Genomic DNA, 12814 nt, shown 5'->3' on the forward strand with positions numbered 1-12814 from the left:
ATGGTGTACTTCGCTACCAAGGGTAGATTATGTGTTCATGATGTGGGTGAGTTGAGAAAGCATGTCCTTGCATAAAACCATAACTCCAGATATTCTATTCATCGAGGTGCCACTAAGATATACTGCGATCTGTGTGAATTCTATTGGTGGAATGGCATGAAAAGGGATATAAAAGACTTTGTGAGTAAGTGCCCCAATCGCCAGCAAGTCAAGATATAACATCGAAATCCAGAAGGTATGACACAAGAGATCGATATTCCTACTTGGAAGTGGGATGTGATCAGTATGGAATTCATCGCAGGGTTACCTTGTACTCGCAGACAACATTACTCCATTTGGATAATAATTGACAAGATGACTAAGTTTTCTCCCTTATGGCGGTCAAGACTACATATTCGGCAGAGGACTATGCCAAACTTTACATTAATGAAATTGTGAGGTTACATGGGGTTCCTTTGTCTATCATCTCAGAGAGAGGTCCTTTGTTAACCTCTAATTTCTTAAAGTCATTTCAAAAGGGTTGTGGTACTCATGATAACCTTAGCACGAAATTTCATCCGTAGACCAATGGACTGGCAGAGCGTACTATTCAGACCTTAGAGGATATGTTGAGAGCTTGTATGATCAGTTTCAAGGGTAGTTGGGATGATCACCTTCCTCCTATTAAGTTCGCCTACAACAATAACTACCATTCCAGCACTCAAGTGGCCCTTTATGAGTCTTTGTATGGCGTAGATGTAGATCTCTTGTTGGTTGGTTTGAAGTAGGTGAAGCAGCTTTGATAGAGCCATATTCAGTCATTTATGCTATGGAGAAAGTGCAACTCATTAGAGCACTACAACAAAAGCGGGATTTAGTGGCAATTGTTTAGAGAATCAATAAATCGTCATTATTGATTCTTTAAGCTGAAAAATTAGTGGCATATGCACAATAGCCTGTAAAAAGTATATTTTTAATGAATATTAAAATAATTAGCCACTAAAAGATACTTCTTTAGTGACTATTAAAATAATTAGCCAATAAAAGGTACTAATAAACACAAATTTTTTTATTTTTAGTGTTCCCTCCAATTTTATTCCCTCCAATTCGAGGAAAGGCTCAACATAGTCCCTCATTTTTGGGTTAAGACTCAAAGTGATCCTTGAATTTTCACACGGAACACTACTAGTTCCTCATGTTTGCAATATTGATGCACTTTTGGTCCTCTCCTACAATTTTGCCTATTTTTTAATATTAATTTTGCCAAAAATTTTATATAAGGAATGTCCAATCATGTTTTAATATATTTAATAGAAATAATAACTTTATCTGAAAGAAATGATAAGATTTGTTCACTAGAAATATTACCGCAACAAACTTAAGAATATTTTAACGTATGACTTTGGAGGAAACGAAAAAATTGTACATCACATACAGAACTTCTCGACTTATTCTGCAATAGAATTTCTACGAAACAAAACAAAGTGTTTTTCTTCTCACATATTTTGATATGGAGTTGTTATTACTACCAATTACTAAATGTTTAAAAAGACGATTGAACATCCCATATATAGGATATGGATAAAATCAATGCAAAAAATAGGTAAAATTTTGGAAAAGGACCAAAAGTGTATCAATATTTCAAACAAGAAACACTATTAATGCTCTATATGAAAATTGAAGATCACTTTGACTCTTAGATCAAAGAGGACTATTTTGATCCTTTCCTCCCTCCCATTCCTAATAAGATCAATTAATAAGAGGACTATTCCCTCTGCTGAATGCCTCTGTTGTGCGCCTCTGCTCCAAAAAACACGATTGAGGTAAGCCTTCGAATTATCCATCTTAACAATTCAATTTCAGATTCACGGTCTTACTCGAACGACCTTCATCACATAGAAACCGCTGTGATTTTGTTCTAGTAGGTTATATTTTTTGATCAAGTCTGTTGGCATATTGAACAAGAATTTATTCTTCATACCGTTTGATTTTCGAAGATTTCCTATTTTTTCTTTCTTATTTTACGTTTTCTTGAAGGTCTTACAAGATTCATCTTGCCCGTCAATTTCTTTGGACAAAATTGTGCATCAAGGTTTGATGTTTTTATATTTAACTATTCGTGATTGTTAATGTTTTTGATTGTATTGGATTAATATATATATTTTTACTTGCGTTGATCGATATTTGTGATAGTTACTTTTTTAACTAACTCTTCAGCAGTGTTCTTAATCGAGTGTTTTGTCTCATAAAGTGAGAAGCTAAGCTAACCTGTAGCACTAATTTCTCTTTTAGGCTCTGTTATTTCCGTAAGATAAGCTTTAATAAGTTTTGGCCAACTCGTGAGCAGTTTTCGTAAAAGCGAGTGTTTGTGACTTAAAGCAAGAAACTTAGCTAACCGTTAGAACTAACTTATCTATTATGCTCTTTTTTTTCCATATTCTGAAATTTCTTTTTGTTTTCATATATTCAAAATCTCTCTATTTTTCTCTGTAATATATGATTTTTTAGAGAATTGAATCTCTAATGATATCATAATTTATAGGCGCCATATTTTTTGTGTTACTTTCCGGAGATTTGAATCTCCAGTTGAACCCCCATTTTCCTATACCAGGTGATTGACTGAGAAATATTTTCAGCGTAGCTTTGAAAACCCCACTGATTCACTTCTTCATCAGCATGTAGCAGATGCCGATTATGTCCCAATATTGTTTCTCTCATTGCCAAATTTTTTATTATACCAGCACAGCGTTAAAACCTATATTGTTCTAGGAATATATGACACAACAACAAACGTAAGGAAGAATTGCAGCAGTTGTGAATCCATCGGTAGTTAATAAATAGCGGGTCAACAGATTCTGTCCCAGCCTCATGCATAACATGATCACCTATTATAAAGACTATCTTGTGCGAACTTCTTTAAAGATTTTTAAGTGTTTGGATAGTTCTGATAGTAATTCAAGATTGGTACAAACAAGTTACCACCATGTAACCTTTAGATGGATTACTCTCATTCTCATGTAAATCGACACCCATGGACCATTAGAATTTATTATTCTTTAACAGACTACTATGAAGACAAACTCTCAATTGTTAGACATACCAAATAAGACTAGGGAAGTCTGGATATGGAATGTTTGTCCTCCCATTTTTACTTTCTTTCACTAGTTTATATTTGATATAGTCCAAATGAATGGAAAGTTATTAGGTTACCTGCCCATATGAAGTCATCCCACAGGTCATGGAAACTTACTGTAAAATTTTGAATGTACACAAATTTTCTGTACAAAGACATGTTTAGGAAACTGCCTCCTATTGTTTGTTTACAACAATATCTTTCAAAGTAAAGCCATAAAAATTGGCATTGGGATCTAGAAAGAAGTACACGATCTTTCAAGATTAATGCAAATGAGACAGATACTTGGCTTCTTTAGATTTTCAGCTCGATAAAATTGCCCCCAGATAGGCAATAAAGCTATTGTTTTCCACCCCCTCTCTAGATAGAAAAGTTCTCAATATGAATCACTTCCTTATAAGTTAGTCTAGTAGCACTAGAGTAGTCTGAGGCCTCTAAAATCTTCTTAGCAGTTCATGAAGCTTTTTTTCTAACATTATCATAACATGATTACAATAGAACATTTGTTTTGTCATGCGCATTTTTTTTCTTATGATATAATATATACTACTTCTCGAGGAACTCTTAGTTAATTTTATAAATATTGTTCTTTGTTTAAATTAAGCTTCTTTTACTTCTACAATCTTGAAGTTGAGTGTGTTTTTGAAAGGGAATTTTCAACAAATCATTATAAGTTTTTCATCTATTTTGAGATAATTCAATATATGAATGTCATTAGAATCAGATCTTTGTTTGATAGTTTGAATTATTGAAATGAAATCTTTAAGTTATGTAACTACATTCTAATTAATTATTTTCAATTTTTTTACTAACGTATCTTTAGTTCTAATAGTAATTGTTCAAAAAAGAATATCTTTAACTTTATGATGGTTCTAGTAATAAAAAGTCGATGTATTGTGATAGAGTTAGTAAAGAATACTTGTATGGTGTAAATGATTTTATAAATCATGTCTTTTCTAAATACAAGATGGAGAGAAAATCTCATGTCCTTGTACATAATGTGGGCTTTTTGTTCATGTGATACTTGGTTTTGTCACGGAGAGTCTCTAAATATACACGAAAGTTCTCAAGCAATTGATCGCATCATGTGTAATATGAGGGATCATATGGCCATAAAAGATAGACTCAACATTTTCTGTTTAGTCTCCTCCCATAGAAGAGGTTAATGTCTTTGTGTTTTTGTATTGATTGGCAACAACTGTGATTTGGTTTGTTATGGTTTTGTAAATACTTCTTGATGATTGATGAATAGAGTTAGTTAACCCAAAAAGGTGGAATCCCTCAAATTCTCATCACTTGTATAACACTAATTTTAGTTTGGGTTCTAGTTCCACAACTAGGACAGTAGAAAAGTAGTAGTGTTATTGATGAAAAAGAGGTGACTTCTTACGAAATAACAATGACAAAGTCACAACAACAGCGAGCAGATTTAGTCTATTTAAATAATTGTGCCTAAGGATAATAACATCGTGTTGTTGAAGAAGTGATGAGTAGCTTTTCAGTTGGTCTTTGATAATTAGGTGTAAGGCAGGGGCCATCTCTTGTTATGGTTCTTAGTTTTTCATTTGAGAGAACTCTTGTTGATGTCTTGCAAGCCCTTGATTAATTTTCCAGAACCATTAGTAGGGTTGAATTGTTATGTGTTAATCTGAATTATTAGAAAGAATCAATGTTGATGGGAAGTGCTTCTATATTCAAATTTTCCAGAATGGTCCACCCTTCTATAAACACTTGTAAGACCCCGAAGATGACTTAGGTTACCTAGAGCCTAAAATATTGGTATTGATGTTCTAAAGTTCTAATTATGTCTAAAATATAGTATATATGAAGTAGCTAAAGTATAAGAGGTGTTGGGAGTCAAACGTCAAGGGACGACCAAGACGTTCGACAACTAAGTCAACTAAATGTCTAAAATATGGTTCTATGTATTTATGTGTGTTTCATGGTTTTTTAAGGTTATTAATAGAGTTCATATAGAATATATAAGCAATGGTTAAAGTTTCATGAAGTTTGGTGGTCAAACGACTAGGCGAGTTTCGTGGAGTTTTACATGTTCGTTTTGGATGAAACTCATGTGAGAGGTGTTAAACTTATAGAAGATCGTATTTGGGTTGGAAACATTTGGTAAATTATCCCTAATGGTCCTTGATGAAGGAACCAAAACAGTTGCCATGGCTGTCCCAGGCAGACCCAAATGATGGAGCAGTTGACGGCCCCATCAAAGGGTGTCATTGATGGGGACTTAACCATGGGAAGGTAAGAAAGCTTGGCCAGACACTTGAAGATGTTAGGTTGTTTTAGAGATATTTCTAGAATGACTTGCATTATGACTTAAAAGTAAAGTAAGTGATGTCTTGTCTTGAGTGACTTGTATCTCTTGCTTGATGTATATATTATTATGAATATTTTATGTCTTGATTTAGGGTGTTAGAACTCTTAGTCTTCAATGTATGAATGACATGTGACTTTAAAAGATGTTATGAGAGTCTCTTATGTGCAAACCTTGACTTAAAGTTAAGGTTAAGATTGTTGAAGCGTAAGCCGTAATGGTATCCTTCAAAGTAAAGGAATGATGGACTTGAGGTTAGTTGGATGGAACGGCATCATATTAATCCTTAGGAGAGTCATCATGAGATTTTTGTCGCCATTGTGAGGTAGCCCTAGTGGACTTTCCTTAGTAGGGTAAATGTGATTGGGTTATGAACATTTTATGTAACCCTGTTATGTGAACCTAATGTATGAATTAATCTATGAGAACAAAGGCTAGCATCGAGTGAGTATGGTAAGGGAAAGTAGTTCTAGTTAAGTATGAAACTAGATTATAAAGCATGCCATACATATTCCTTAACCATGTGCCTACATGGGATGTATCTAAGTTCTACCATTGGCAAGTAGAACAACCACATCGAAGTAGGATAGAACTCTGGATTCCATGTCTATCTATCATGGTCTATGTAGGTTATTGACTATTCTCATCATATGGAATACCTATTAGCATTTGAGAAGTTCATGGAGTTTAGGTGGTGGTATGGGACGCTACCTAGACATTTCACAGTAGACAGAAGGTGTTATGTGGAGCTCCTAGGATGTGTTCAAGACCATTATTTGAATGTCTTTTATGTGATGTATGAGTCTTAATGAACTAATGACTTATGTTAATGAGTATGTACATAAATGAGTAACTAATCTAAAGTGTGAAGAGGAAATAAAGGATGATCTCTACATGTCTTATCTTTGAAAGTCTTGAGAATGACTCTAGTTAGGGAAATTGGTTGATTTTATGGACATGATCTAAGCCTAAGGTAGTCCTAAGGACTATTTCGGTAATCTCGAAGAGTTCACTATGGACGTTATCTTCTTGATTTACTTAATTAGGTCTTTTGATAGCCTTTGGAAGGAGAATGTCATATCACCCTATGTGTTGATGTATAATGTGAGAATGATTCTATCTTAGGGAGTCTATAGGATCTCTTAAGTGTGTGTGTGTGAGGAATTGTATGGGCGGTCGCTTCACAACTTACTCAAGTGAAACTTAGAGTTCACCTTCAATAGAAGAATCTTACCTTGGTGTTTATAATTGCTTTGTAAGTATGTATGTGAATTATTATAGATAATCTTAAGGGTCGTTTAGGCACATCTAGAGAGGGTGTATGGGCGGTCTCTCTTTGTGTGACTTAACTGAATCTTAGGATGACTTTAAGTGAGGAAATTACATGTTAGAAGTATCTTATTTGTTTCTAAATAGATTTATGATGTTGTTATGATTATAATATAATTTTTAAGTAAAAAGATGCATATTTCCAATAAAGTCCGTTTTCATGATTTTTATGCATATAGCCATACTTAGTACATGTGGTTGTAATAATCCATGCTTTTATCTATCTATATAGTTCTTGATAGGTGAGGACCTTTGAGAAGTGAGACTTGGACTTAAAAGATCGTTGAGAAGTTGAAGTATGTCCTCACTTAACTCGAGGTCATATATATATGTCTTTTATGTTTTCATTCAAAGTATTGTAATAGACTAAGTATTTTTATATTCTTATTTTGAAGTATGGGTCGTGTCCCAAGTATCCTTGTGTCTTAAGATGATGAGATTTTGAGACTTAGTATTTCCTATTACTTTTATATGAAAGAGATTTTGAAGAGTATATTATTTTTTGTGAAAATTATTAATTCTCAACTGGATTTCACTATGTATATGCAATAAATGATATGAAAGAGGCTTGACTAAGAACTCCGAGAGTTCGACGACACCGGTTAAAACCCAATACGTTTCTAGGGTATGGTTTTGGGTTGTGACAAGCCTGGCATCAGAGCATAGGATGTGAAAGTAGTATTAGGAATCAAAAAGTCTCATCAAGTCACGTCTAGTAGAGTCTTGAACATCGGTGTGAGTCACGTGAGAGGCTATAGGACGATAAATTTTCCCTTCTTTTCTACTTCTATGTCGTGCGGTACAGTAAATGTTATGATTATCCTTCTTATAAGTTTTCTTGTGTTTTCTAGGAGATGAATACTAGAAGGATGACTGCAAGAAGGATGGAAGAAGAGAGGGTGAATAAGGAGGTTCCTCATCAAGGTGAGCAAGGATTTCAAGGTGCTTAAGATTACCAATTTCCTCCCCAAGGTGACCCTATTCCTAATGTGGAAGGAGGTATTGAGGTTCAGGAGATGTCTAATAGGGATATTAGAGAGGCTTTGTTTGCTATAGCCCGAGTTGTGACTATGTAAGCTAATTTGAATATGGTCTAGGGTTGTGGAGAGCACTATGACATCTAGATTGAAAGATTTTGTGAGGATGAATCCTCTTATCTTTTTTAGATCTAAGGTAAATGAGGATCCCCAAGAGTTTCTTGATGGAGTGTACATAGTTTTGAGTGCTTTGGGGGTAAATCTAGGGAGAAGGCGTAGTTGGTTTCGTACCAATCGAGGGTTGTAACTCAAATTTGGTACACTCAATGGAATGATAATAGGCTGGAAGGATCGGGTCCTATTGAATGGAAAGAATTTAAGGAATCTTTGCTTGGTATATACTTTCCCCGAGAGAGGAGAGAAATTAAGGTGGAGAAGTTTATCAATCTCAAACAAGTCAATATGAGTGTTGCGCAGTACTCTTTGAAATTCTCAACTTTGTCTAGGTATGCCCCTTCTCTTGTGTCTAATCCAAGAGATTAAATGAATCGTTTTGTGATGGGGTTAGCCGACTTAGTGATGGAAGAATGTCGTACCGGTATGTTGCATGATGATATGATCCTAGCAAGACTCAGGGTGTATGCACAATCAATTGAAGAGTCTTAACTTAGGAGGATGGCTAGAAGTTTGAAAAGGAGTGGTGTTAGTAATCAAGAGCAAACTAGGTTTAAGAAGAAGGTTCAATATCAAAAGAGAATCTAGGAGTGCTAAGTTCAAGGTTGACAAAGGAGGTGGTTCCAAGGATGGCAAGCCTACTTGTGCAAATTGTGGGAAGAAACATTATAGTGAGTGTCTCTTGGATACGGAAGTTGCTTTGGTTGTGGTAAATATTGGCACAAAGTGATAGATTGTCCTATGATTGATTCTAGAGGTAGAGAGGGTAAGCAAGTTGATCATAGTATTCCAAAGGATGATGTTTCAACAAAGAGGTTTTTCTATGCACTCCGTTATAGGGTGGAGAAGCCAGATGAGAAGGACAGTGATGCTGATGTTGGTAAGTTCTCTTTCTTTTGTTAAGATATTAATTCCTTCTAAGTGAGGGAGTATGGTTTGTAGATAGGATAGAAGTTATTGAATTTGTTGCTTGTGCATGATGCCCATTTTCTTTAATTTGATATTAAAGATACTCCGATTCTATTGTGATTGGTATGGTCCACTTATGGTGGCGGTGTTACGTGTTTTACTTGCTAAAGTGTGAAGAGGGAATAAGGGATGATCTCTTCATTTCTTATATTTGAAATTCTTGAGGATGACTCTAGTTAGGGAAGTTGATTGATTTTGTGGACATGATCTAAGCCTTAGGTAGTCTTAAGGACTATTTAGGTAATCTCGAAGAGGTAACTATGGAAGTTGTCTTCTTGATTTACTTAAGTAGGTCTTTTGATAGCCTTTGGAAGGAGAATTTCATATCACCTATGTGCTGATGTATTATGTGAGAATGATTCTATCTTAGGGAGTCTATAGGATCTCTTAAGTGTGTATGTAAGGGATCGTATGGGCGATCGCTTCACAACTCACTCAAGTGAGACTTAGAGAACCTTCGGTACAAGAATGTTACCTTGATGTTTATAATTGCTTTTTAAGTATGTATGTGAATCATTATAGGTAATCTTAAGGGTCATTTAGGCACATCTAGAGAGGGTGTATGGGCCGTCTCTCTTTGTGTGACTTAACTGAATCTTAGGATGACTTTATGTGAGGAAATTACATGCTAGAAGTATCTTATGTGTTTCTAAATAGATTTTTGATATTATTATCATTATAATATAATTTTTAAGTGAAAAGATGCATATTTCCAATAAAGTCCGTTTTCATGATTTTTATGCATATAGTCATACTTAGTACATGTGGTTGTAATAACTCCATGCTTTTATCTATCTATATAGTTCTTGGTAGGTTAAGACCTTTGAGAAGTGAAGACTTGAACTTAAAAGATCGTTCAAGAGAATTTGAAGTGCGTTCTCACTTGACTCGAGTGCATATATATGTCTTATGTTTTCATTCAAAGTATTGTAATACACTAAGCATTTCTTTATTCTTATTATGAAGTATGGGACGTGTCCGAGTATTCTTGTGTCTTAAGATTATGAGATTGAGACTTAGTATTTCCTATTAATTTTTTATGAAAGAGATTTTGAAGACTATATTATGTTTTGTGAAAAGTTTTAATTCTGCACTACTTTTCACTTTGTATATGCAATGAATGATATGAAAGAGGCTTGTCTAAGAACTCCGAGAGTTTGACGACGCCAATTACAATCCAAGATTGTACCCTAACTTCTAGGGTATGGTCTTGGGTTGTGACAACACCGACTCCGAGGAACCCAAACAAAGCAGGGGCCATCTCTTGCGATGATTCCGTATTTTTCTATTGCTCTTTTAAAATTTTAAGGCAGGGCTTCAAAGAATCAGCTGTGATGTAGAAAATTGTTAAATTATTGTAACATTTGTTCTCAAAAACCTATGAAAAACCTGACAAATTCATTTTGTCTCTTTAGTGGATCTGTAAACATGTCTTTAACTCACTATTGTTCTTGGATACCATAAAAGAATATGTTTTTAGATCTCCACAGGAGATCCAAATGTCGTTGACTTGTTCAGATTTTTTGTCATCTTCCTATCAATCTGACATGTTTTAAGTCTTTAATATTTCTGTGTTTATGCATTACATTTCATTTCTTGACACATTTATTTTACTCTTCCAGGTCACACATGCTTATTTTTGCAAACTTCACCTACGACATTTTTAAAATGACGAGTATTGTGGAATTCATTGAAGACATTATTTTGTTTGATTGATTATTTCATTATAGTAGCTATTTCATTTATATTGTTATTTTTTAGTTGTGATAGTATAGTTTAGATTAGTAATTCCTTTTTGTTTTTTAAATTTGGTGAACTATATTATTATGTTTTATGAATTAACATTATATGTTTTTTTATCATTTGACACACTTTGCACCTCTAATAGCATGTGTTTATCCATTTTGGATGTACTTGTTAGAAGAAATTGGTTGTTGAAGCTTGTGACTTTTAGCGTCTAACTAATTTTTAGTCGTTATTATAGCCACCAAATTATTCTCGTTAAAAGTATGAATTGTTAGCGATAATTATTAAATTTACCAGCCAAAAAGTGGATGCTACATGAGCATAACTTTTCATTTCAAATTGGATTTAATAGCCATTTTAATCACCACTAAAACCAATTTGTTTTAGCGGAAATTTATTTTGATTTTCTAGCTATATTAATGGTTGCTACATGAGCATAACTAACTATTTTAGATTCTATTTAGTTGCCATGATAATTTCTACGACTAATTGCCATTGTAATAAATTAGTTTAGCGGCAATTTAATTGGATTTAACAACTATAAAAATGGTTGTTACATAAGCATAGTTAACTGCCTTGAATTGGACATAGAAGCCATCGTAATTGCCGCAAAATATTGTCGCTAAAATGAATGAGTTTTAGCGGCAATAGAGCTTCGCTTTACCAACGCTCGTCCAAAAGGCTGCAAAAGCCTTTGTCGACCCCCATACAACGGCCAAAGACTATTACCTGGTAAAGTCTATAGTGTCCATTGTTATGGCCGCTATAGCCATTTTTAATTGCCAGTAAATCACGCTTTTGTGTAGTGGAGGTACACTTATGATCGGGCTGTTGTCCGATGGGTACACGAAAGTGACGAAGTGCTAGAGTCTTCAAAAATCTTATGCAGATGTAACGAGAAGGGAACTAGAGTTCCAAGTTGATGATTGAGCTTTCCTGAAAGTGTCACTCATAAAGGGGGTGATGAGATTTGGAAAGAAAGAGAATCTCAGTCCTAGATATGTAGGCCCTTACAAGATCTTGAAAAGGGTTGGCAAGGTGGAATATGAGTAAGAGTTGTCAGCAGACTAGTAGCACTGCATCCAATCTTCCAAATTCGCTCTTGAAGAATTGTGTGGGTGATCTAGTCTCGCTAGTTCCATTAGAGAGTGTGGCAGTGAAAGATAGTCTTTCTTATGAGGATGTACTAGTTGAGATTCTTGACTGTCTAGTTAGAAGGTTGAGAAACAATGAAGTCGCTTCAGTCAAGGTTTTGTGGAGGAGTCAGTCCGTAGAGAGAGCTACTTGTGAAGAAAAAGCAATCATGAAAGCAGAGTATCCTCACCTCTTTCCTTTCAATTCCACTCTAGCTTGAGGTAATAATTCCTCTTCAGTTTTTCAGTCATTCATGCATGAATTCAGCCTTAGAATCATGTTCCCTTGGTTTGAACTTGCATTTTCGGCGTATTTGCATGTTCTTGGAACTCAATTCAGTCAGAAACTCAGTCCTCATTGTTTAGTAGTAGGGATTGCAGCTCTCTCCCTTTATATAAGCTATTTAGTCATCATTCGAAGACGAATGGTCCCAAAGGGGAGATAATAAAACACCCCGTATCCACAAAAAGTAAAAATATTGCAGATTTTCAGAAGTTGCAGGAGCCAGCGACAAAGCCAACTACGAACCGTCAGTCAAATCTATCAGTGGGCCAGCTAACTCTTAGTTTCAAGTCAAAAATGATGCTCAACTAGTATGGACCGTCAATTGACTTACGGTCCATCAGTATTCTTCGTCAATTGATATGCTTACTTCCAGTTCTTAGTCGCAAATGACGGTCGACCAGTATGGACCATCAATCAACATATAGTCCATCTGTCAACTCCGCCGATTCCCCCGGTTACTTTCAACTCTCAGTCACAAATGAAAGTCGACCAGTACGGTCCGTCAGTCGACTTACGGTGCGTCAGTTGACTCCGTCGATTTGCCAGTTGACTTTCAACTATCAGTCACAAATGACGGTCAACCACTACGGTCCGTCACTCGACTTACGGTCAATCAATTGACTCTGCCGATTCGCCAGATGACTTTCAACTCTCACTCACAAACGACGATCGATCAGTATGGACCTTCAGTCGACTACGTCAGTGACTCCGACAACTTTTAAGTTAGGGTTCTTCGGTCTTTTCTCACTTTGTTTAAAC

At 35.2% G+C, this 12814-nt stretch overlaps 1 long non-coding RNA gene across 1 annotated transcript; it reads left to right on the top strand.

Moving 5' to 3' along the window:
• Positions 1-1647: 1647 nt before the first annotated feature.
• LOC138338220 (uncharacterized) lies at positions 1648-7260 on the top strand. The gene is made up of 3 exons (XR_011211653.1): positions 1648-1802; positions 2017-2071; positions 7003-7260. It is a non-coding gene; the product is annotated as an uncharacterized lncRNA (long non-coding RNA).
• The last annotated feature ends 5554 nt before the right edge of the window (positions 7261-12814 follow it).

Source organism: Solanum lycopersicum, chromosome 9 (genome assembly GCF_036512215.1).
Source record: "Solanum lycopersicum chromosome 9, SLM_r2.1".
Taxonomy (NCBI): Eukaryota; Viridiplantae; Streptophyta; class Magnoliopsida; order Solanales; family Solanaceae; genus Solanum; species Solanum lycopersicum.